General features: G+C 35.9%; 1 non-coding gene across 1 annotated transcript; it reads right to left on the bottom strand.

Moving 5' to 3' along the window:
- Positions 1-6339: 6339 nt before the first annotated feature.
- LOC131147015 (small nucleolar RNA R71) lies at positions 6340-6445 on the bottom strand. Its single transcript, XR_009134549.1, has one exon. It is a non-coding gene; the product is annotated as a small nucleolar RNA R71 (small nucleolar RNA).
- Between the last annotated feature and the right edge of the window lie 18697 nt (positions 6446-25142).

The following is a 25142-nucleotide window of genomic DNA, read 5'->3' as shown; positions in this document are numbered from 1 at the left end:
TTAAGAATGCACTCTTCACATCCATTTGATAAAGTTTAAAATCTTTGTGAGAAGCATAAACTAATAGCATTCTTATCACTTCCATTCTTGCTACAGGTGCAAAAGTCTCACCATAGTCTATTCCTTCTTATTGATTATATCCTGGAGCAACAAGTCTAGTCTTGTTACACACTACAATTCCATTTTCATCATTTTTATTCCTAAATACCCATTTGGTTCCTATTACTGAATGGTCATCGGGTTTAGGAACTAATTTCCATACTTTACTTCTTTCAAACTGATTTAGTTCTTCTTACATAGCTACTATCCAAGAATCATCACTTAATGCTTCATCTATGTTCTTAGGTTCCTCCTGAGATAGAAACGCATAGTGATTACACAAATTTTTCAATGAGGATCTGGTAGATACTCCTCGTGAAGCTTCACCAATGATTTGGTTCTTTGGGTGATTTCTCACAAACTTCCATTCTTTAGGCAGTTCTATTTGGTCTAGAGGTTTATCATTTGAAGTTAAACTCGATTCTTTGTTCTTATCCTTTACTTATTGAATTTTTAAGTCATTTGGACTTTCCTTAATTTCAGCTTTTTCAATCTCCGATGGTTTTGAGAATGGATATGCTTCATCGAAGGCTACATGTATTGATTCTATGATTGTGAGAGTCCTTTCTAAAAGCTTTACTATTTAATGCATAACGTAAGAATATTCTTTCATCTGATTTTGCATCAAATTTTCCTAAATCCTCTTTATCATTCAATACAAAACATTTACATCCAAATATGTGAAAGTAAGATATGTTAGGTCTTCTTCCTTTCAATAGTTCATAGGGAATCTTCTCTAGGCTTGATCTAAGAGACACTCTATTCATCACATAACAAGCGGTATTTATAGCTTCAACCCAAAAGTACTTCGGTAAATTATGTTCATTTAACATAGTCCCAACTATTTCTTGAAGAGACCTATTCTTTCTTTCAACAACTCCATTTTGTTGAGAAGTTCAATGTGCTGAAAAATTGTGATTTATTCCATGTTCATTACAGAATTTATCAACTTCTTTATTTTTGAATTCTCTTCCTTGATCACTTCTTATGCTTAGAACTCCATATCCTTTTTCGTTTTGGAGCTTTTTGCACAACTTTATTAACATCTTGCAAGCTTTATCTTTGGAGGCTAAGAAGAGTACCCAAGTAAACCTGGATTAGTCATCAACTATGAAGAAGCATATTGCTTCCCTCTTATGCTTTGTGTTCTAGTAGAGCCAAATAAATCTAGATGGATAAGTTCCAAGGGCCTACTAGTGGAAATATATTTCTTCTTTTTATAACTTGTTTTAATTTGCTTCCCAAGTTGGCAAGCATCACAAATTTTGTCTTTTACGAACTTTGTGCTGGGCAGACTTTTTACTAAGTTCTTTTTTAGCTAATTTAGATAATAAATCTATACTAGCGTGTCCTAGTCTTCTATGCCACAACCAGCTAGCTTCATTCATGACTGTTAAGCATGTGACTTCTTGAGATATTATATTTTCAAAATTTATACAATACACATTATCAACTCTTTTTGCAATGAACAAGATTTTACTCTTTTATGAGTTTTCAACTATGCATTTGTCTTGTTTAAATATCACATCAAATCCTTTATCACTTAATTGACTAATGCTGAGTAGATTATGTTTCAACCCATCAACTAATAAAACATCATCAATAGTTAAGGAGAGTTCTTTACCTACTTTTTTGATACCAATTATTTTACCTTTAGCATTGTCTCCAAATGTGACATGTTCACCATTTTTTGTATTAATGTGGTAAATTTTGATTTTGTCTCCGGTCCTGTATCTTGAACATTCACTATCTAAGTACCATTTTTCTTTTGATGGAGTGGTCCTAAACAAACCTACAAGAAGGGTTCAAGGTGTTACTTTTGGTACCCAAGCCTTCTTAAGTCCTTTTAATTCAGTTTTATTTTCAATTTTGACTCTCCGTACTTTCTTGATTTTAACATTTTTTCTTTTAAATGGAAAATCAAACTTTATGTGTCCCTTTTTCTTATACAAGAAGCAAGTAGTATGTTCATATGCATTGGTGGAAGATGTACTAGCATAGTTCTTTGATGCCTTTACAAAATACCCCATATATAGATTCTTTTTCTTCTTATTTTCTACTCCATTGAATCTTATTCCTTCTTTATCCAATGAAATTCTTTGTAATCCAATCAGTTTATCAAAATTTTCTTCTCCTCTAATAAAATTGTAGATGATTCTATCTTTGTCTTCAATTTTGCTCTCAAGATCACTTATCTTTGAGTCTTTGTTACTTTCACCATTTTCTTGAAACTTTACTAAGTCTTGAGATATTTTATTTATTTTACTCATAAGATCATCAATGTGCGAGTCCTTTTCTTTTTCAACTAATATTGAATTTTCTAGCTATTTCTCTAGCATTTCATTTTGTTCTTTCAATGCTATATTTCTTTTGGTTACTTTTATAAATCTATTATGCAAAGAGAATAAATCAGCTTGCATTTCTCTATATGAAGATATGCTTTCACATGAGTCACTACATGATTCATCACTAGATTCATCTTCTTGTGAGCTAGAGTATGAATTTACCTCATTATCTCTTGCCATGAAGTAGAGGTCTGCCATATCTTGATTGCTTGATTCATTCTCTGATTCACTTGAAGTTGAATCACCCTATGTAGCTTTCTTCGCCTTCCTTTTCTTCTTCTTGGCATCTTTCTTAGGCTTTGGTTAATCAGGTTTAATATGTCCAACCTTTTTGCAGTTATAACATGTATGAAGTTCATTCTTTGTTTCCTTTTTGCTTGTCTCCCCTTTATCAGATTTTGAACCTTTAAATTTTCGAGTGAATTTCTTATTCTTTTGAAGAATTTTCCAAGTCTTCTAGTAATGAAGGTTATATCATCGTCATCTAATTCGTTGTCTTCTTCTTCATTAGAACTTTCTTTAGCAGCCTTAAGAGCTATTAATTTCTTGTGTTTTCTATTTTCAGAATTTCTTTCATTTATTGCGATCACATATGTGAGGAGTGATCCTATTAATTCATCACGGGAGATGTTTTCCAAGTTTATTCCTTCCGTAACTACAGTGGCTTTAGGTTCCCAAATAAGTGGAAGTCCCCTAAGGATTTTCTGGATCATCTCATATGTAGAGTGATTTTTCCCTAAGGCATTGAGTAAGTTTGTTATGTGGGTGAACCTAGTGTACATACTTGTGATGGTTTCATCAGGGTTCATCTTAAATGCCTCTTACTTGCTAGTAAACATGTCAATTCTACTATCTCTTACATCAATCGTTACTTCATAGGTTACTTCAAGTTTATCTCATATTTCTTTGGCTGATTTGCATCTTATAATTCTATTGAACTCATTCATATCTAGAGTACAATATAGTGCATTCATAGCACTTGAATTTACTTGCAGCATCTTTAGATCATTATTGGTCATCTCCTTTTCTTCCTTAGGTATTTCTTTATTATCCACGGTTTTAGTGGGACTGAGGTCACCATGTGTGACTACTTTTCAAGCTTTCCAATCCATAGTTTGTAAGTATATTCTCATTCGCTATTTCCAAAAGGTGTAGTTAACATCGTAGAAGATAGGTGGTCTAGATGAGAATTGTCCCTCAGCAAAGGGGAATACACTTAAGTGTGCCATAGGGATCTTTATGTAGCTTCTAGATTATGATTTAATACAACCTAAGGCTCTGCTACCAATTGAGAATTTAAGTGTACTCCCAAGAGGGGGGGTGAATTGAAATTTTTTTTTTCTTTGCTTGCTCTGTTTTACAAATTCCTTAATTGAATTTCAATTTCAGTAATATTTGCTTTCAGCAATTAATTAACCTTTACAATCACTATGCTATTTATAATCAATTTTAATTAATTTTAAATTTAATTTTTGAATATTGAAACCCAGTTGGTAAATTCAAGAATCAAGTTAGAATAGTTTAAAAATAGATATCAGGTTTTAAACTCAAATTCAGAATTTATTCCTTTACTTTAATCAATGAAATATAATTTTTAGAGATTTGGTTTTGTAATACTTTCAATTCAAAATACCTTTTAGCTGTTGACATTCAAAAACCAGAACTTTATTTAATATATCAAACCAATCAACAATTTATAGTATGCTGATTTTAAACATGGATCAAAAACCAAGATTCCAGTAATTCCCAAAATTTAGCAAGATATAAAGATCATACACGCATATAATATTCTTGTAGAAAATTAAAGAGAGTAGAGAGAAGAGCTGAGAATAGGATTTTTTATAAGGTTTGGCCAGCAGCCTACGTCCTTACCCCAAGCAACTGCTATGAAGATTGATTACGCATCAAAGTTGCATATTTAGGTGTTTAAAATTGTACATTAGAGATTATATTTTTCATAAAATGCCTAAGTATGTTCAATATTTTAGCATTGCGCCTAATTTGTAATATTTAATCTTATTTCAAATAATTTATGGATTTTTGTATTTTATTATTGTAGGAAAAATTCTGGAGATTAAATTCGAGATTAGAATGTATGCGAGTTGTGAGCATGAAGAGGTGCTGTGTACGTGAACATCGAATGAGATTTTGAGCCAGAGGCCCTCTTGGACATTTAAAGAAGAATCAAAAAGAAAAAAAAAACACATGTGTATATATATGTATTGAGGAGTGAGCTGGGCTTGGAAGTAAGGTGGGTTGGCCATGAGATTTACTAAGGAAGATGGGCTTGTGCATTGGCGTGTATGGTTGGAATTGAAGAGAGACCGGGCTGGGGCAATTAAATAAGAAGCTGGACTTTGACAAAGAAAAAGAAAAAGAAAAAGAAAAAGGAGATGGGCTGATGTGACCTGGCCATGCAGGGAGCATGCGTTGGGACTGCTGGGGTGCCGATTTGCGAGGGGGCATTATATTTTTTTAGGGTTTTGTTGTAAAGTAGGGGAGGTCTTCTTTTTTGGAGGGTAGCACCATAGGGAGGAGTTGGAGGGGAGGACCCGAACAACTGCTGTGCTGAAATTCTCCACCAACCCAATGGTTGCTTCTTCTTCTTCTCTCTCTCTCTCTCTCTCTCTCTCTCTCTCTCTCTCTCTCTCAAGACAATACTTGTTTAATTATTATTGTTACTTTTGTTTTATTTAAAAGTCTCTATTGTAATATTTAATTTCTTTTTTGATTGGGTTATTATTATTAAAGTCAGTTTGTCTTTTTTTTTTTTTTAATTCAAAGTCATTGTTGGAATCCCAAGTTGGTTGGGTTATTTTGGATTATTAAGTTTAGTTTGTTTTCTTTTTGTTTCACTTTAAGTCTTTGGTTGAATTAAAATATTTCGTTGGGTTATTTTTCTCATCAAGTTTAGTTTTTTTTTTTAATTCAATATTGTTGTTGGAATTAATTTTGGTTTGGATTAATATTCATTGTTAAGTTCGGTGTGTTCTCTTTAGATCTTTCTTTATGATTTAAGTATTTGTTGGGTTAAGTTTAACTTTTTAGTTGGTGTTTAATTGGTGATTTTGTGGTTTAAAGCTTAAATTGGTTAATGAAGTTTTGATCTTTAGGTTTTTGTCCGGAATTTTCATATGTAGTATTTATTTATTGTCTGAATAGGATTTGGTTACCGCCATTCGTTTCTTGTTATTTTATGCGTATTAGGTTCTTAATTTACGTTTTAATTTTAGGTTCTTAAGTTATGTTTTAATTTCGTTACAAAAATCTCAAAAATCCAAGAGATCGAATCTGAACCATGTTTAGTAAACTTTTCTTTTCTTAATTTCTTTTGGGATTACACAAAGTTTGGAATCATATTGTATTTCTTGAGGTGACGATCTGACCCTTGGGCTAATTATTACACCACTAAACTCTTATACTTGAGATAGCCTTCGCAATGCTCATTTTTAGAGTGAGTTAAGTTTTTGGTGCCGTTGCCAGGGAATGCCAGATTTAATTTCAAACTAGTATTTTTCACCTTTTATTTTGCTTTTCTTCATGAAAAAAAATAAAATAAAAATATGGCTACACTGGCACCATGCACACTTATGGATTTTTTGCAGCCTACATGCACCACCACACCTCTTGCATTGCTTTACCACATGATGCATTGAATTTCACGATTAAGCTTGGGGTGTTGTCAATGATACCCTAATTCCACGGGGTAGATTTTGGGAGTTCGTATCAGTATTTGACAGACTTTGAGTTGGCCTGCACCACCTTAAATATCCTTCTTTGAAGGATAAGGCGAAGATCTGGTTTAACTTGTTGAGACCTAACTCTATTAATAGTTGGACTTATATGCAGGGTGAGTTCTTACACAAATTCTGTTTTTTTTTTCAGAGAACCTAGTACTCGCAGGAGCAAATTAGTCAATTTATGCAGAAGGGTGATGAGACCTTCCAGGCTTGTTGAGAGAGGTTCAAGGATCTGATAAATATCTGTCCATATTATGGGTTTGAATCTTGGAGGTTAGTTAATTATTTATATACAGGTTTTACTTTTGAATGCAAATAGTTTATTCAGAATATGTGCAATGGAGAATTCTTCAGAAAGGAATCGGATCACGCACTGTCATTCTTTGACTACTTAACTCAAAGTGCCAAACAATGGAATACACAATATGATTGGACACTACCTCTCAGAACAATCGGTGGTGGAGGTAAATTTAAGGTAAAAGAGGAGATTGATCTCCAAGTTCTTGTTGCTGCATTGGAATGGAGGGTAGAAGTGTAACGATGCGGAGAATTTTAACTATTTAAAATAATAAGAAAGAAATTAAAATGAAAAAGGGGAAATAGAAGAAAGAGAAAAGAAATTGTAAAAGGATAACAAACAGGTGCTCGTTGACGAGCAAGATTTTATCGTCGACAAGAGATCTTTAGAGACTCATCGCCGAGTATGTATGTCTCATCAATGAGGATTAATCGAGAGGGTTTGGGTTGTTCTGAAACTCATCGACGAGCTTACAGTCTTGTAGACGAGTGTTCTTCAGTGGTTCGTCGTCGAGTCCTATCTTCTCGTCGTCGAGTCCACGTAGTAATGACGAGTATATAAAGATCTAAGGTTTCTTTCTTGCGAAGGAAATTATTTTTCCTTCACCTTTCTCTCTCTAAACATGTCTCTCTCTCTTCTTTCTAAAAATCCTGCCCGTATTCAGCCCAAATTGACGATCGAAAGTCACTACGGTGTTCTAGGAAAGATTCTCTACACATCTAGTGTATTAGTTTTCTAAACTAGGCTTTTCGAGAAACGCTTCTAAATTGAGGTAAGGGTCTGGATTATCAGTTTTGAGTTTTTAAAAGTTTATTTAAGGTTTATAAGTTGAGAAAATGCAGAAATAATAGCTTATTTGGGGTTTATTTAATAAAAGTAGGGTTTTTGAACCAGGGTCCGGGTGAGCATCATAGACATCAGTTTGGGATACCTGTTGGTGAATTTCAAGGAGTTAGGTAAGGGGAAAATTATATATTAAATCATATTTTTATGAATTAAATGAAAATGGACTATGTTATATATATATATATATATATATATATATATATATATATATATATGTTTTCTCGTGGGTATAAAATGACAACTATGCAAATTATGTTTCTGAACTTAGGGCTGCTTATTTAGCTATGTATATGTGAAAATGAACTGATGAAAGTGGAAAATATTTTCAGGATAATTATGTAAGAAATGAAGGTATATTTTTAGTATTTAAACATTAAACGTTGGTTGACTTATTTTATAGGTAATGTATGAACTTTTATGCAAAATTGTGTAGCATGAGTAGATAGTAATGCAGTGTAAATGTATGCTATATGTATGAGATGCATACTATGTAAGAAATGCATTGATAATGAAATGTTATAAGGATTACATTGTTTTTACTTGATAATGCAACTATGTATACAATGACAACTAAAAGGAGCTATAGACTAATTGATGACAGCTAAAAGGAGTTGTATTAGCAGATTCTATTGTATATCTATGTGGACTAACTGATGTACAACTAAAAGGAGCTGTAGTGCGAATGAATGAAATGAAATGGAAATGTGAATGAAATGAATATGAAATATGAAATGTGAATCATATAAAAGATGAAAGGTTACGTAAAGTGAAATGTTAAGAAATGTTAAAGTTATGAACATGAACAGTAATGGATGGTTGAATAACGACAGATATAATAATGTATTGTGGTATTATCAGTATTTATACTAGTAGAACATGTTACGTTTGGGCGAGACAAACTCTTCTCTTGAGAGCTTGCTGAGAAAGGCGAGTGCCCTGATTGTATTAGATGTAGCGGTAAGCTGCATAACACACTAGGGCAGAGGGAAACTATTTGTATGGGCAGGTGGTTTTCCTTATTCTTGGGGGCCTTTACTAGTAAACTTTTGTATAAACTATGTGACTACGAGATTAATCTATCACTTAAGGGCTTACTGAGTAAGGTGAGTGCTCTGACATGTTTCAATTGTGACCTTTGGGTTGCCTAATTTATCAGAACAGAGGGGTGCTACTTGTATGGACGGGTAATCACCCATATCCTTAGGTAATCTAGGGGGTGAATACTTTGCATGTGTTTGCATAGGATCGAGAAAATGTTTTCAAGAATCTATGTTAATGGTTTGCAAATGATATTAATTTGTTATTTATGAACCTCATGTTGACCACGCGCTATATATATATTGTTTCTTCCCTTATTGAGCCGTGTCTTACCCGAATATGAATTTATCTTTTCAGTACCTCCACAAAACCGAGCTTAGGGAGCTTGAGGCTGATAGCATTTTTGGTTTATAGAAAGGGAAAAGGTATAAACATTTTGATGATATTTTGGGATGTATATAAAGCTATGTTTTATTTTTTAAGTCTTCTGAATTTTATGGATGGTTGTGGAATATACTGGTGTTTGTGAAAACTGAATATTTTTGGAGATATGTGTATATATGGGAATACAGGTGATGAATGACTATTATGGAATATTGATAGAATTGGTAAACTCTGGTATTATTTTTATGATTGAGGATCATAGTTATGTTTTCCGCTACGTACATGGTATTTATTTATGGATTTTTAGGAATAACGCACTAGATCGGGTTTTAGGGTTTGGGGCATTACAAGAAGAATTAGAAAAATGAGAGTAGTTTTGATGATATGTAATCAACAAATTGGGTTAACAAAGCTCCAAATCAGCCATTCTCGAACTCCTACAATCCGGAATGGAGGAATCACCCGAATTTCTCATAGAGGAATGATAAATCTAATCTATCTTTTTCACAGTTTTAGCAGCCTCCTCAATCTTATGCACCAGCTTCGTAGCCAACTTGTGATCCTGTTACTCCTTCGCATCAGTATTAGCCACATCAGATCTATCAGAGCTACGCACTTTTAGGATTTCAATATAATGAAGCTCCTGTTCCACCAACGACGTCTTTTGAGAATAGCATGACATAAATGGCTAATACACTTTAGGAATTTATGCAGATTAATACTCAAACCATAAATGAATTGCGGGCACCATTACTGAGTTGAGCACGCAATTTAGTACCTTAGAACAAAGGGAATATCTTGAACAACCTTAGTCTCATCCTCAAGTATACTGGCAACAACATCAATAGGTACATGATGTCTCAGGGGATCCTTTTGAGACAAAGAAGACCGTTAGTACTCTGAGAAGTGAAGAAGAAGTTCCTCGACCTAAGATACCTATTGACAGACAAACAGTTGCCCTGACACTTGAAGTTGCAACTGAGACAGATGAAGCTAAAGAAAAGTCGGAGGAAGTAAGCCCTGAATTGAAGGAGCTGTCATCCCAGCCAGATACTCAAGTGCAAGTGATGACCATGGAACCGACACTACCTACTATAGTAAATGTCAAGGATTGTAATTCCAAAGAAAATCTCTGCAATGGTAAGGTAATTGGTGCACCAGATGAAGAAGTTGAGCATAATGGTAAAAATTCAACTTTCAAGGAATCAGATAAAGATTTTAATGTTGATGCTTTTGAAGAACTAAAGGTAACTGTTCCGACAACTTTTTCTCAAAAACTAGTTCTTAAAGAAGTAAATTTCCTGAAAACATACTAAATAAAGATCCTTTCTTGTTAAAATAAGAAAGTCAATCTGTACATGTATTGTCTGGTATTTTGAAGAGCATTAATTCATTTGAGGCTAACTTTCGTGCAGGTAATAAGATTGATTCATTGTGGCGGCTCAAGTTTGGAAACCCGCTAGTTCAATTTACAAAATTGCACCCATTAGATGAAATTCCTCTAGAGCCTCCGCCAGACAGACTGTAATGTTTTTCTTTCCTTTCTTTTCATTTTATTTTACCTTATTTTATTTTTAGTTAATTTTTCAGGTACATTTTTCCTTAGTTTCAGTTTTTTTTTCCCTTACTTCTCCACCTAGGTACGCTATACTTCTTTCGTGCACATCTTTTCTATTTTCCCTATGCTTTCACATTGAGGACAATGTTTCACTTTAGTTGGGGAGGGGGTGAGAAGATAATTTGCATGTGACATTGTGCGCTTTCATTTGATGAGTTTTTATTTCAAAAAAAGAAAAAAATAAAAAAAGAAAAAAATAAAAAGAAAAAATAAAAAAATTGAATGTGGATGATTAAGCCATGATTAATATTGACTTATACCCTTTACAACTTGCATATAACCTAGGAGTTACACACTTAACTTATTTATGTATAGTTTCTCTTTATATGGCTAAGTTAGGAATTGTGACTCCATGAAGGTTGGCTGGTAGCTCATTCGTGTTAATCTGGTTATATAAACTCTTGTATTTACATGGTATCTCATGAGATTGAAAATACATGTTCACATGACTTGTAGTACTTAGGGTTCCTTGTGAGCACTGAGAGAGCGCCCGTGGCAACTATGCCACCTTGTGAGGTACTATTGTGCCATTTATCATTCTTTTGAGTTTTTGACGCCAGCTCAGAGTTTATGAAACTTAACTTCTTTTTTTTTCGAATATTCTTTGTACACTAGTCTCGGCTTTTGACTTGCTATCCTAGAGGTGACATCCAGTGGGGAGATGGAAACCTAGGTTTTATAGCCTACTCAGGATGTAAAGGCTAAGCCACCCCTAAAAATAGACTTAATTCATGAACTCCTGTTTTAGCTTAATTCACATGGGTCGTATGAAGAAAATAAAAGACGTGTAATGATTGTCCTAACTAACCATGAAAAGATAGAAATTGAAGAATGAATAGAAGAAAAAAAAAAGAGAAACAGAAATGCACAAGAATGAAGTGAAAGATTAATACCTGCTCCGCACAACTACCACAAAAAGTTAGGGATACGACACATGTTCTCCATATATAAAGACTCTTCAATCGCCTAATGCTTCAGATGTATTAACGTCTGGTTTGTGAATAAGTTGATCTAGGGTGGTTTTGGTTGGATATGACGAGTAGGTGAGAAGATGTTAGAGTGAAGGACCTGATACCTCACAAATAGGCTAGATCATTTTCAAACTAGTCCACTCCATACATTTAGCATTTTTTCTTTGCAATATGTGAGATGTTTGATCATGACACTCCTTCTCACATATAATGAGTGAACCCATCATTTTTGAGTGTTTTTGAGGGTATACTAGTTAGGCCGAGTCAAAATGACCGTTATGTAGGTGCCCATGGATATCCTAGGTGTAACAAGTCATACATGTTACACATGCCTAGAGATTTCACTTATTCATACTCGAATTTATACGACTACATTAACTCTGAATTGTAATTACTGGTTGATTCTATGTGGGCATACTGTTCTTAATGGCTATATGATGATGAAACTTGCATGAATGACTTGCTTCGGAGTTGAGTGAATTGTGTATGAATGAGCTTATGTGTAATCTGGTGATATTTCCGTATGTGAAATGGTATATTTGGGTTGCATGTGCATTCATTTAATATTCATTGGAATTAGTGTTTGTGGGTACTATCCTGGATTTCATTCACGTTATTTTCTAAAGATTAGCAAAATGTTAGTTTGGGGGGGGGGTGTGATTACGCGTCAAAGTTGCATATTTAGACATTTAAAATTATACATTAGAAATTATATTTTTAATAAAATGCCTAAGTATGTTCAATATTTTAGCATTGCGCCCAATTTGTAATATTTAATCTTATTTCAAATAATTTATAAATTTTTGTATTTTATTATTGTAGGAAAAATTTGAGATTAGGATGTATGTGGGTCGTGAGCATGAAGAGGTGCCGTGTACGTGAACATCAAATGAGATTACGAGTGAGAGGCCCTCTTGGACATTTAAAGAAAAATCAAAAAGAAAAAAAATACATGTGTGTATATATATGTATTGAGGAGTGAGTTGGGCTTGGCAGTAAGGTGGGTTGGCCGTGAGATTTACTAAGGTAGATGGGCTTGTGCGCTGGCGTGTATGGATGGAATTGAAGAGAGGTTGGGCTGGGGCAATTAAATAAGAAGTTGGACTTTGAAAAAAGAAAAGAAAAAAGAGATGGGTTGATGTGACTTGGCCATGTAGGGAGCGTGCATTGGGGCTGTTGGGCCGCCAATTTTTAAAGGGGGCATTATATTTTTTTAGGGTTTTGTTTTAGAGTAGGGGAGGTCTTCTTTTTTGGAGGGTAGCGCTGCAGGGAGGAGTTGGAGGGGAGGACCCGAACAGCTGCTGTGCTGAAATTCTCCACCAACTGGACGACTTGCTTCTTCTTCTCTTCTTCTCTCTCTCTCTCTCTCTCTCTCTCCCTCTCGACAATACTTGTTTACTTATTATTGTCACTTTTGTTTTATTTAAAAGTCTCCATTGTAATATTTAATTTTTTTTGATTGGGTTATTATTATTAAAGTCAGTTTTTCTTTTTCTTTTTTTATTTTTTATTCAAAGTCATTGTTGGAATTCCAAGTTGGTTGGGTTATTTAGGATTATTAAGTTTAGTTTGTGTTCGTTTTGTTTTACTTAAAGTCTTTAGTTGAATTTAAATATTTCGTTGGGTTATTTTTGTCATCAAGTTGTGTTGCAATTGGTGTATTTCTAAGAGGGGGGTGAATTGGGTATTTAAATTTATTTCTAGGTTTAGCTACTCTAGCTATCAGCATTACATAAACCTAGGGTCTTTCTATGTAATTATAGACCCAATCAACAAATGTACTACATATAATGAATCAAGTATACAACATACATGTGCTGAAAATAAAAGTGCGAAAAATAAATTTACAAAAATATAAAGAACATGCACGATATGTTATCGGGATTCAGCCAACTGTGCCTATGTCTCCGCCTCTAACTCGCAAGTCCGATGATTTTACTAATAACTCACTTAACGGGTGGAGCGGAACTGATTACAACTAGGTCAATTAGCACATAACTGACCTTAACCTTTACAAATTCTCCTTGCGGGGTGGAGAAGGCCCTAGGTCAAATTCACAGGGCTGACTCCAACCTTTACACAATCCTTATCGGGCTGGATTACCACCCCCTCAGGCCATGTCTGGAAATATAGCAGATTTGCTTAATCAAATGGTACAGTGATTATGCTTTCATGAAAAGCAGATTTGTACCCAATACGTGCAATCACATACACCACCAAATGATATAATGAAGTAACCTCAATGTGATCTTAGATGTCTACTCTCAAATATATTTGCAATCGTTGTAATCAGTGCATGAGAGTGCAAACAATATAATCTTTGTATCACAAAATATATTCAATCACAATGCTCAAACAAAGATATTAGTAACACTTCAGATATCTCAACGAGTAGATTTTCTCACGTATAATGCTTAAGATATATATAGATTTGGTTTGCAAGATGTTTTAATCTTTGTATTCAACAAATGATATTACTCAATGAATATTGCAACAAAGTTTTTCACCACATAAACAAATATCTCTTCAAAGATTTCTCAAGATGAAACACACTAGATATTTGAAAATGATTTGAAAATATTTTTGCAACCAAAATCAAATAAGAACTTCACAAAATATTGCAATGACAATGCAATATTCAGAAGTTCAAGTGAAGTCTTCTTAGGAAAAACTTATTAACAAAGTCCCCTAAGAGCACTTAAGGTCTTGCTCTCAACCAAAATAAAATCAAACAAATACAAACTTGAGAGAGCAAACCTATGGCACAAGAACACTCAAATCACACTCATAAAGATATTTGAACAATGAAATCTAGTAAGAATGAGTGTTGAAGGTTCAAATATGAGTATTATAGATTTTCAAATTTCAAACTTTTTTTCTTAATTAAGATTGCTAATGTCATACTAATTATTCCAAATGAGGGGGGCATATATAGACATCCCCAAAAATATGACCGTTAAGGACACAAATGGAATTATTATAAAAGTTTTAATATTATTTAATTAAATTAATCCCGTTTAAAAAATATTAACTGCGGTAAATTTTTGGGGCAACCCGAGAGCACTGGTCGACCGAGGCAAGTTCGGTTGACCGAGTTGCTCGAAGTTCGGTCGATTGGGAATTAAATGAACTATAAGTTTGGTTGACCAAAAATGGAGGTTCAGGGCGATTTTTCCCTTTTAGTGCGGTTTGGTCGACCAGGAACTTTTTGAACTATCTCGGTCGGTTGACTAGACCGTTGAGTTCTCACATGTGGGAACTCGGTCGCCCAGAGTGTTGGTATGCAGTCTTGGCACAGTCGACCAGATGGTCAATTATGTTGACTCCAAGGGAGTTTGGTCGACTGGGTATAAGTGAACTGGTTAAGCTCGATCGACCGGGAGCTTTTTGTACATGGGAGTACGGTCGACCGAATATGTAATTTTTATACATTTCGGTTCTTTTCAATTTATGCAAACACCCTAATCAAATGACCAAACATATAAGTGCATGAATGAGTGTCTTAGGGTCATTTCTAGGTTCTTTTTAGTTTGAGCTTACTCATCGAATCATGCAGGTGATGCATGCAATTATTACAAGCTAAGCCTTATTTACTATTACAGACCCTTTATATAATAATGAAATAAAATACAACATATATATTGGGGTTTCAACTTCAATTCCTCTTTGTGCTATCATTATGATCTGCCAATTAGAATACCTGCACATAACCTCAAACGTGCATTAAATACAATAGGTATTTGTCATTATCAAAATCGGGCGTGACCTATATGGTCAACAAGTTGGAAACCCCCTAAATAACCACAGGGGAAACAACATCGGAATGGTAGAAGAAAAGGTAGAAGAGATTCCTAGAGCATAAGTTGGTTGAATGTCATTAGATTGGATATACAGTGAGCTTTTAGCAGCAGGTTGAGTAGAACCAGAGGTGGTTTGTCTAGAAGGCACACTCTGTACGTACTAGGAGTCAGAAGAAAAATCGGTGTAGCATTGCGAAACTTTCCGAACTTACCTGCAAGGATTGGTGGATGGAAAATTTGTGGAAATTACGAGTGTTTGAAGGAGTGGTGATGTAGAGATCTGGAAATATGAATAATGAGAAAATAAAAGAAAAAAAGGTTTTAGCCGGATGAAGACCAAAATTGGCGACGATTTTTTGGGAAGCCAGAAAACTGGTGCCGGTTTGCTTTTTTTGTTTTTCTTTCTGCGGGGTGGTTGCGATTTAAATAGTTAAAAATGGTGAGTTAAAAATCAAAATCGGTGACGATTTTGTGTGAGGCATAGAAAACCGTCGACGGTTTTAGATGCAGAGGTTATTTTAAAGAGGAACCCGAGAGCAAATGTTTTAAATCATTTTAACAACCCCCCTCTCTCTCTCATGGAAACCTTGGTCCTCCCTCCTTTTTTCTAGATTTCTGGCTCCGGTAAAGCCTGGTTTGAGATTAGATTGTACCACAGTGCTTGTAGGAAGATTCTCTGCATCGTAGCCGAAGTAGAATTTCAGTTTGGGGTTTCAAGGCAGCATCCCAAAAACAGGGTAAGTTGAGTATTTTGGAGTTCAATGATTTATTTGGATTATTGGGAACCTAGGAAGTGTTTTATGAAAATTATTTTGAGGTTTTGTTGAATGTTTTGGGAAATGGAAATTTTAGGCTTTTGAGTTGTAAATGCCACGGGCGTAGGGATTGATTGTTTGTGAGTATCTCGGTAAGTCAGGTAAGGGGAATAAATTATAGCAGGTATTTTTTTGAAATACTGGTTGAATTATATGTGAAACGAATTATAGTATTTTCTTGAAATTATTATGATATGATTAACAGATGAAAAATTGTGTGGCATATGATTATATGAAAATGATGAAATGTATAATGTAACATGTGATTTGAAATGTGAAAATGTTAATATGATTTCTAGAAAATAATGAAATGGGATAAATGGATGTATGGAAATGATTTTATGAAAACAGTGAAAGTATGAAACACTGATATATGTGTATATAGAGAAATGTGGAAACATGTGCAATATGGAAATGCTTTTATGAAATGGAGGAGATATAAAATATTGATATGTGCATACTAGAAATGATGGAACATGTGAAATGTAATATATTTTCATATATATATATATATATATATATATGTACACATTATTATGAGATGAAACAGGTATTGAAATACTGAGAACGAAATAGTAGACAAACGTGAATCTACTGGGAATATTGAAATGTGAATATTGATATGTAAATACTGATTTTTGAATGATGAACGTGAATATTGGAAATGTGAACATTGCAACGTAACAATTGCAATGAATACTGAAATAGGAAATGCTGATATGAGAAAATTGAAATGGTGGAAATGAAAAACCTTGATGGATGGATATGGAAACCCTAGTGATGCGTTATGATATCGAGCATGGTACCGATGCAAGCGGATGAAAAGTGCAATCACACGGACTTGCAAAGCATGTGGCATGGCAGTACGAATGAGCCAGAGAAAAGTTGTATATGACCCCCTGGATTCCAGACTAGGGTATAAGGCAGACCATTCGTTACTACAGACAGGTATATGGTATTATTTGATATAACCAGGTCGGCCAACCTCGGTTAGATCCAGCCTTTGGGCCGCACAACCCTGACCATAGGGGGAAGCATGACGTGGTTAAAAATCCTCAGGGCAGCCATGGGTTACAGACATGACATGAAATGGTTACTGAGGAAACCCATGGCCTGGATAGTGAAATGGAAGTGGTCATGAGTTACAGACACGACATGGTAATGGTTACCAAGGATACTCATGGGTCGGATAAATGAAATATGAAAGAATAATGAAAAAGGGGAAATGAAAGAAAGATGCAAAAGGGAAAAGGAATGAAATTGGAAATGAGTTTAAAAGTTTATAAAAAATTGTGTTTTATATCTATATGACTATATGCACATATAAGTTATTTTCTCAGATGATTAATGATTTGAAAGAATATGTATATATTGATGTAATTACACTTATATTGCCACACACTATCAATAACTTATTCCGTATTACTAAGATGTGTCTCACTCAAGTATTAAACATTTCAGAAAACCAAGATTGAGTTGGTGATAGAGCTCCCAAATAGAGTGGAGCTGGTACCTTGATATACAGGGTGAGTGTGTAAACTAGGGATGAATGATTCCCCTAGAGTTTTGTTATTTTGGGATGTATGTTGATGTATGAACTTCTAAATGGTTGATACTCTGGTCTGTGTATTCGTTGTGGTGTATATATATTGAGACTTCTGCTAATAGGAATACTGGTATGACCGTTTTATTAGGGTGGTGACATGGCTGATATGTAATGTATGATAATATGTGTAAAAAAAAATGGTATGAAAAATTGGGCCGTTATAGGTGAAGTCTTAGCTATTGAGGAAAAAGAAGTAGAACACCCTATGCACACACACCAACCTTTTTGGCCTGTCATAAAGAAGACCCCCAGCATCCCTGAGGTGCCAGCTCCCCTTGTGATCTCCGTCCCCTGGCCATTTCCATACTAGAGCAACCAAGCCGTGCCATGGAGGTACAGTTACAAAACACGTACTAAAGGGGAAACTAGCAGTGTGGTAGAAGTGAGGGGGAATTACTCACAGTGGAGGTATACTCTCTTGAACAATTATAAAAGCCAAGCTCGGAGAAGGTTGGTGAATCGAGCAAAAGCATCAAAAAGGCCGTTCCACCTCAAGAAGTGGAAGAATTTTTGAAAATTATTAAGCACAAAGAGTACAACATAGTGGATCAGCTGAACAAAATGCATGCACATATCTCCGTTTTTTTCTTTATTACTGAATTCGAAAGTCCATCGGGAAGCTCTACTAAAGATCCTCAATCGAGCATACATTCCACAAGACTTCAGTATTGATAACTTTAACCATGTGGTGGGGAATCTAACGGCAACCAATTACAAAAATTTCACAGACGAGGAGATCCCATCGGAGGGTAGGGGGCACAACAAGGCATTGCACGTATCTGCTAAGTGCAAAGACCATATGATAGCCCGAGTTTTGATCGACAATGGGTCCTCCCTCAATATCATGCCTATGGTTACATTGCATAAGTTGTCTATAGACCTCTCCTATGTAAGGCATAACAACTTGGTGGTACAAGCTTTTGACAAAACTTGCCGAGAATCGATAGGGGCTATTGAGATCCCCATACAAATTGGGCCAATGGCTTTTGATGTTACATTTCAGGTTCTAGCCATTACACCATCATATGGTTTCCTATTGGGGAGGCCTTGGATCCACAATACAAGGCCAGTTGCATCTTCCTTACATCATAGGGTAAAGTTCGTTGTAGAAAACAAGAAGGTTTGTGTATTTGGGGAGATAGATGTAATGATCACTAAGCCCTCTTCTACCCCCTATGTGGAAGCAGCAAAGGGGGCCCTCGAAGATTCATTCCAAGCTTTTGAGATCATTAATGCAACAACTATAATAGAGGGATTTACCATTCCACGACCCTGGATATCCTCTACAGCATGCATGGTTGCCACATAACTCATCAAGTAAGGATACTGCCTAATAAAGGGGCTAGGAAGGTACTTGCAGGGTCTTTCAAAGTGTTTACTTTTTGAGTCCGTATCTTACTTTGATTATGACAAACCATAGTATCTCATCTATGTGCTTAGTGTATGAACATGTCTACCTTTCTAAAGCACGAATGACAGATGAGAAATGGAAGTCAAGAAGCAATTAAAGGAGCATATATTTCGACACATTCCATGAAATTGCAGAGAAGCAAAGCATGAATTTTTCATTTATTTTAAGTTGTATTTTTATATTTATCATTTAAGTCTGTAATTATAATCCTTGGTATGTAATAATTATTACATGACATGCATAATAGAACTATAAGCTCAGTAAGGACTATAGGAAAAATCAAGACCATATGTGGACCTTAGGGATCAACGCTGGATTTTTAGGGTATATGCTTAAAGACCTTAGACTGACCATAGGTCCCAATATGTTGCATGAAAAGCCCCCATAAATCTTAGAAATAATTATCATGTGAATAAGGATGATTTCAAAAGAAAAATAGGACTTAAATGCACAAATCTTATATAGTTGGCCGACCGAATTTAAACCTATAGAGACTCTTGGTCGACCAAACATCCCCAGGTCAACAGTTGACCATTTGGTCGACCGAACCAAAATACACTAAGATCCTCAATCGACCAAACCTCTCCAAGGCCAAAAAGTTGACTAGTTAGTCGACCATTTCTAAAATGAACTACAATGCCTTGGTCAATCGAACTGGCACATGGGGAAACCCCAACGCCCTGATCAACCAAACTTGAAGAAGAAAAATGGCTTGGTCGACCAAACATCCCAATTTGGTCAATCGAACTTGGTTCGGTCGATCGAACCTCGGGGGTTTAAAAATCGCCTCAAGACTGGTCGACCAACACCTTAGTTCAAAAACACCCTGGTCGATCGAATTGAGTGACCCGATCGAATGAACCTTAAAAATGGTCGATCGAACCTCTCAAGTTGGTCAATTTTTAACTGTAGTAAAACAAGGTTAATTTTATCTAACCTTCTTTAATCTTTTCCAAAAGACTCACATGTTCCTCAACGGTTATATTTCTATGAATGTCTATCAATACCAGTTCATGTGGAAAGATTAATGATGGATTAGCAAATATCATTAATGAAAACTCTCTGAATTTCAAAACCCTTGTTTTATCATGTACAAGCCATAAATCCATCTCTTACTCATCCTACTTGCTTAAATCCTTTGGTAAGAGTATTATTGAGATTGTTTATATTGGCTCACACTCTCATTGTTTATGTTTAATGTTGATTTTTTGAGAGTGAGCTTGAGAGTTCCCTTGTGATTTAATTTATAAGTCTTTAGTGGGAATACTTTCTAGAGCTTGTGAATCTTGCATTATTGTTGCAAGTACTCAAAGGCTTGTTCTTGTGCTTTGTGAAATATTTTTCAAATAAGATTGATTTCAAATATCTCTTGTGCTAGAATTTTGAGAAAATCATCTTAGAGATATTTTGATTATATTCTCTGAAAATCTTTGAAACCCTACTTGTGGTTGAAATATATTTACATATTGTTTCAAAGATAGATTGGTAATACACACTTGCACATATCTGCATCGAGCTTACAGTTCTATCATTTGACGTGCCTTGATTATTGGTTGTGCGTATTGGTACATAATCTGCTTGTATTAGAAGCACATATCTTTGTACACAAAATGTGTATTGAATATCTGCTATATTCCAGGCATGGCCTAAGGGGGCATTGATCTAACCTGTAAGGATCGGTAGGACCTTCTTCACCCCGCAAGGAGAGTGTGTAAGGTTGAGGTCAGCCCTATGAATTTGACTTGGTTGTAATCGGTGCCGCTTCACCCATTAAGTGAGCCGTAGTGGAATCCTCGGGCTTGCGAGCTAGAGGTGAGGACGTAGGTAGTATTGGTTGAACCTTGATAACATATCGTGTGTGCAATTTATATTTCTACAATTTATTTACTACACATGTATGTTACTTTCAATAGTTTGTGAATGTTGCGCATGACTTAATTTTCACACTTAATATTTATCTGTACATTTGGGATTGCATAGACAGACACTAGATTGCGAAATACTATTTGTGGAATTGAAATCAACTTAGGAAGTTTTAAATACCCAATTCACCCCTTTTTGGGAATACACCAATCCCAACACAAAGCTATTGATAGTACGAGAGGCGAAAGACAGATATGGCCTAAATTATAGGCCAAATTCTGCAGACCGAAAGAGAAAGAAAGTAGAGAAAGAGGCATAAAGAAGGGAAAGACTCACAAGTGAAACAAGCATCCAGTGGGGGTCGAGCATTCTGCATATAGACCAGACCTTCATGAAGAGCAGTCAAACCGATCTTGAAACAAAAATGAGATAGCTGAACATGTCTGTTCTACACTCAGAAGCTTTCACGAATAACTCTGAGGAGTGGGTTCACTGTCTGCCACCAAGAATAGAATTACAGAGTTGAAGCACTGTTGACTTTCCAATTTTTCTCATGTAATGATTTTATTCTTCCTTGTTTTAAATTTTCTTATTTTGTAACCAGGGGATGATATAGTCCCAGGCCGCTTTTCTCATTCAATGAAAATGAATTATGCATTTTTTGACATTTATTTGCATCTCGAGGTCAATTATCAAAAATTTGTTTGCTATGACTTCATATAGGAATAAGGGAGATAATAACACTAGTACCCATGAGCAGGAAATTGACATTAATTTTGAAAACATAATTCATGAAATTGAAATGGAAGAAGATGAGATGAACTTATCTCTCGAAATGGAAAGGATGTTGAAATCTGATGAAAAGCCAATATTAACTAGTAGCGACCCCACAGTTGTAATCAATTTGGGAACTGAGGAAGAACCTAAATAGGTAAAAATCGGGGCATTGTTGGAGGGTAAAGAAAGGAGCAAAATAATTGAACTATTAAAAGAATATCGGGATGTGTTTGCTTGGTCATACCAGGACATGCTAGATCTGGACACGGACTTGGTAACCCACAAGATACCCATCTACCTAGATTCTAAGTTGGTAAAGCAAAAGTTGAGGAGAATGTGGCAGGAGATGTTGCTCAAAATAAAGGAGGAGGTGCAAAAGTAATTCGAGACTGGATTTGTAGAAGTAGTTCAATATCCCGAATGGATGGCTAACGTCATCCCGATAATTAAAAAAAATGGCAAAGTGCGAGTTTGTGTCGACTATCAGGACTTAAATAAAGCTAGCCCTAAATTTCCCACTCCCACACATTGATGTGTTGGTAGATAATACGCCAGGGCACGCTTTATTTTCATTCATGGATAGTTTTTCGGGATACAACTAGATTAAGATGGCCTTGGAAGATAAGGAAAAAAACCACTTCCATCACATTATGGGAAACCTTTTGTTACAAGGTTATGCCATTTGGTTTAAAGAATGCCAAGACTACTTACCAAAGAGCTATGGCAACCTTGTTCCATGACTTAATACACAAAGAGATTGAGGTATATGTGGATGACATGATTGTCAAGTCACTGAATAAGGGTAACCATGCGGTGAACTTAGAAAAGTTGTTTAAGAGACTCCGGAAATGCCAGTCAAAGTTGAACCCAAAAAATTGTACTTTTGGTACCACTTCAGGAAAATTGTTGGGGTTTATTGTGAGCGAGAGAGGGATTGAGGTTGATCCTGACAAAATCAAAGCTATTCAAAAGATGCCTAGCCCCAAGAATGAGAAGGAGGTGCGAAGTTTCGTAGGCAGGCTCAACTACATAACTCAATTTATATCCCAATTGACCGCCACCTGTGAGCCTATCTTTAAGTTGTTGAAAAAGAATAACCCGAAAAGGTGGAATGAGGGGTGCAAAGAGGCTTTCGAGAAGATAAAGGAATATCTCTTAAACCCCTGGTACTAGTGCCCCTAGTACCTAGAAGGCCACTAATTCTATACTTGGCAATATCGAAAAATTCTATGGGTTACGCATTAGGCCAGCATGATAAGAAAGGACCATTTACTACCTAAGCAAAAAGTTCACGGAATATGTGTCTAAGTACTTAGATTTGGAAAAAACCTATTGCGCTTTAGTATGGGTGGTCAACAGGCTGAGACAATACACATTGTATTACTCAACCTAACTGATCTTCAAGATGGACTCGATTAAGTATGTGTTTAAAAAAACCAGCAGTGACAAGACGGGCGACACAGTGGCAAATGCTATTAATCGAATACAACATCACCTACGTAACCAGAAAGGCTATAAAGGGCAGCGTTATTGCAGAATATTTGGTAGATAAAGCTGTGGAGGATTACCAGCCTATGGAGTTTGACTCCCTAGATAAGGACATTGACTCAATAAGCGAAGAAGAAGAAAATCATGAAGGCTAGGCGATGTTGTTTGATGGGGCGGTCAATGTGTGGGGAAACGAAATAGGAGCCATACTCATATCGTCGAAAGGAGAACATTATTCGGTCACAACTAAGCTTACTTTTCCATGCACCAATAACATAGCAGAGTATGAAGCATGTATATTGGGTTTGTAGGTAGCCATAGACCAGGGAATCAAGGAATTAGCTATGCAGGGAGACTCAACCTTGGTCATTCACCAACTAATGAGAGAGTGGGAAACCCATGATTCTAAGCTAGTTCCATATCAAGAATACATTTAGGAGATGATTAAAGTATTTGATAACATCAATTTCTCCCACCTACCAGGAGAAAACAACTTGAGCCAATTCGGTTTAGAGTACAGTCAAAACTTGTATACTGTGCAGTGATAGAAGAAGCTGATGGGAATTCTTGGTTCTATGATATTAAGACATACATTTAGCGAAATGAGTACCTTGAGGGAGCCACCAATAATGATCGAAAAACAATCAGGAGACTAGCTATGTGATTCTTCTTGGATGGAGAAGTGTTATACAAAAAAAACCACAATATGACTCTCCTTTGGTGTGTAGAGGCGCAAGAGGCGCGAAAAATCATGCATGAAATCCACAAAGGAGTCTGTGGTACTTATGTCGGGGGTCATCCGTTGGCTTGAAAAATCCTTAGGAGTGGATATTATTGGATGACCATGGAAAGGGATTGCATTGAATATACCCGAAAGTGCCACAAATGTCAGATTTACGGAGACCGGATACAAGTACCACCAACCCAACTCCATGTTTTATCCGCGCCTTGGCCCTTTTCAGCCTGGGGCATGGACGTGATTGGGCCAATTACCCTAAAGGTCAGCAATGGACACCACTTCATCTTTGTGGCTATTGATTAGTTCACCAAATGGGTGGAGTCGGCCTCACACTCCAGTGTTACGTAGAATGTAATTAGTTGCTTCATAAAGAGAGAGTTAATCTACTGGCATGGAATCCTTGAAAGGAAAATCTCAGACAATTCCAAAAACCTGAATAACAAAGTAATGACGAGGTTGTGCAATCAGTTCAAGGTTAGGCATCATAATTCAGCTCCTTATAGACCACAAATGAATGGGGCAATGGAAGCAATCAATAAGAACATCAAGATTATCTTAGAGAAGATGACTGAAACCTACAAAGATTGGCATGACAAGCTCCCATTTGCCTTGTTAGCCTACAGAACTACAGTTTGAACCTCCACATGAACTACTCCTTTCTCACTGGTGTATGGAATGGAGGCCGTGGTCCTAATAGAAGTTGAAATCCCATCTCTACGGGTATTGAAGGAAGCAGAGTCGACTGAGGCCAAATGGATACAATCCCGATATGACAAGTTGAATCTAATTGAGGAGAAAAGAATGTCTGCTATAGCCTACGGGCAACTATACCAAAGGAGAATGATAAGGGCTTTCAACAAGAAAGTGCGGCCCCACCAATTCCAAAAGGGAGATCTAATATTGAAGAAGATTTTGCCGATCCATACTGACTCTCACAGCAAATCTATTCAAATGTGGCAAGTATCAAAAACATGGCTAAGATGAAAGATGAGGTTTTTGATCACAGACGCACTGGGGAAAAGATTCAGGCATTTCCTTCATTCATTACCATACATTTCATACATTGCATAGAAACATGTAGCAACATATCACCATGTTCTGGCACCACAGTAGACAGCATACATACACTACTGCATTCTAGTCATACTCCTCTTGTCATGCATCTCTTTTGATCATTATCCAAACAACCTTTGTCTCACTAATGTTTGAGTTATTATTGCATACACTATAGCTCGGGTTCCTACACCCAGTGCGAGTCACCTTTTGTGAACTATAGCTTGGGTTTCTACACCCAGTGCGAGTCA

The sequence above is a fragment of the Malania oleifera genome, chromosome 13 (genome assembly GCF_029873635.1).
Source record: "Malania oleifera isolate guangnan ecotype guangnan chromosome 13, ASM2987363v1, whole genome shotgun sequence".
Taxonomy (NCBI): Eukaryota; Viridiplantae; Streptophyta; class Magnoliopsida; order Santalales; family Ximeniaceae; genus Malania; species Malania oleifera.
This window is presented reverse-complemented; position numbering and strand designations above follow the sequence as displayed.